The sequence below is a fragment of the Phocoena phocoena genome, chromosome 20 (assembly GCF_963924675.1).
Source record: "Phocoena phocoena chromosome 20, mPhoPho1.1, whole genome shotgun sequence".
NCBI classification, from domain to species: Eukaryota; Metazoa; Chordata; class Mammalia; order Artiodactyla; family Phocoenidae; genus Phocoena; species Phocoena phocoena.
Window position 1 is genome coordinate 20,751,116 of NC_089238.1, and position 2,566 is coordinate 20,753,681.

Here is a 2,566-nt window from a genome sequence, read left to right on the forward strand (position 1 = left end):
GGGCTCGGGCTAGGACGCCTCCGAGCCTGCCATGGCCCCGCGCGGCGCTCCCTCCCCCGGCCGCCGGCGGCCGCCAATCAGCCCCGCTCCCTCGCCGGCTTGCCCGGCGCGGCTCCGGCTGGGGGCGCTGCTCGGGGTGCGCAGAACGCGAGGTCCCGCCGGGAGGCTACTGGCGATCGGTCCGTGCCTCCCCCTCTCTGGTTATACACTGGACCGATGGGGACCCGCAATTTAGTCTCTGCCCGGCGGGCCGGTCAGGGGCTGGGCCGCCCCGGGACCCATCCCTGGCCAAGAGAGTGTGCGCCTCGGAGCCGTGAGCTTCTGCCTCTCAGTTTCCTTCTGGTTTGGCTCCCGACTGCCACCTCCTCCGCCTCCCGCCCAGCCCTCCCGCTGTCGCCTCCGCCGGTCCCTCCTCGGCTCTTTCTGCAAGGCAAGTGGGCGCTCAGCCGCGGCGCGCAGACCTGGCGTCCGACCCAGCGCAGCGCCGGGGAGAGAGGGTCCGGCGTGGCCGACCCAGAGCCGGAGAGAGGCAGGAGTGGGGGAGGGGAAAGAGAAAGGGAGGGGGCTGTCAGTGGCTGGGCACTGTGCCACCTCCACCGCTGCATCACCCCTCCCTTCCCCTCCCCTCTCCTCCCCTCTCCTCCCCTCCCCTCCTCTCCCCTCCCCTCCCCTCCTCTCCCCTCCCCTCCCCTCCCCTCCCCTCCTCTCCCCTTCCACAGCAGGCACCGCCCCCGCCCCGGAGCGCCCCCCCAACCCCGGTCGCTTGGAGGGACCACAGTCTCTCTGGTTGGAGCGCAGCTGCGCCCCGCACCCGCTTTGGCTGGGGGGTCCTCCCACCAAAACTCTCCCTTGCTTCTTTCCAGCCTCCAGAGCCGGAGACGGCCGCTTATCCCTGCGCTCCGCGGGTTCCGAGGCCCTCTCCGCAGACCCCCGCCCTCAACTTCTTACCCCGGTTTGGGCAATAAGCTGCCCCGGTCTTTGTCCCAGGCCCAGGCCATGGCGGGTGGGTGGGCGCCGTGGGCCCGGGAGAAGGGCGGAGCGCTGTGCTGGGCCGGGGACGAGGCTGGGTGACGGCGGTAGCGCCGGGAGTCTGCAGTGTGCGAACGAGAAGTGAGCGCAGAGCGCCCGGCGAGCAGGTGCCAGTGGCGCGGAGAGCGCAAGAGCGAGCCAGAGAGCAGCAGCCGTGAGTGACGGCAGAGGCGGCGGGGGTGGGGTGGGGTGGGGGAGCGCCCGGCACGACTCAAGGCCCCGGAGGTTTCCGGGCGGGGGTGGGGTTCCTGCACCTTGTTCGCTGACCCCTGCCTCCCCACTTGTTCTTCGCGGGTCGCGGCCCTCGCTTTACCAGGTGCAGGGGGGTATCCCGAAGAGGCAGGAGGCAAAGGTCGGGTCCACAGCCGCGTTCCGGAGCCCATCCCCTGGCTTCGCATCCCCCCGCAGCCCGCACCTCTCACAGCTTTCACCCGGAGCCTTCTCCCTCCTCAGCCGTCTGCGGGGGTGCAGTCTGGTCCCCAAAGGGAAGCGTGTGGCGGGCTTGTGGTTTGGAGGGGCACCTTGCTGTAGGGGCGATTCCCACACCTCGGCTTGGCTCTCTCTTGCTTCCCTTCCTCAAGGGAGACCCCAGTCCGTGGATTTCAGTATCTCTGTCGCTATCCCTGGTCTCTAACCTCTTAGCTCTGACCTAAGGTTGGGGTGAGAGGAGCGACCTAAGGTTGGGGTGAGAGGAGCTCCTGCAGATTCACGAGGCTGCTATCCCTGCTCACTAACCTTCCTGGAGGCTCTGCCAGAGGGCTCCCCAAGAACTAAGGAGAAGGAAAACGACTGGGCAAATACTTACCAGCAGCTGACCTGGTCCAGGATGCTCACGGGGGCGGGGGCGGGGACAAGAAGCCGCAGGCCCTTTCTAAGCTATGTCTTTACCAGCGGGGTGCCCTGGGCAGGGCCATTTACCCCCCCTAGGCCTGGGTTTCAGCATCTCATCTGGGCCAAGGAGTCATTCCTACCCACTCAGACCACTGTTGCTGCTCATCTATTGAGCCCCTGTTAGCCAAGGTCTCTGGCTAGGAAGGGAGGAATGTCTAGGACCTTCCTTTTCTTCCTACAGTTTCTCTCCAGGTGCCCCAAGGAACAGTTGCCAGCTGCCTTCTGCCCTTTCAACTCCCCCCACCCCCCCCCCACCCCAATAGGGGACTTTCCCTTGATAATTCCACCTTCCTTTAGAAACTACCCTTGGATCGCTTAATGTAAAACCCTGCAGGGCTCCATTGCTGTCCTCAAGTTCTAAAGGGAGGGGGCAGACTTGCATTGTACTACACAGACTCAGGACACCAGTGGGATTTTAGGAAAGCAGGTTCATTTGGTGGCTGATTCCAAGCAGGGTTATGATGGCAAGAGCTGCCTACTGTGCAGTGGCCTGCCTGGAGATGCAGCGATCTCCTGTCCTGATACCAGCTCCAAGTCAAGCTGGGTGGCCAGTGATCAGGGATGCACATGGGGAGAATTCCTGCAGCTAGAGGGAGTTATACCTCACTTACTTTAAGGTTTGTGAATCTTGTAAACCTGTAGCACC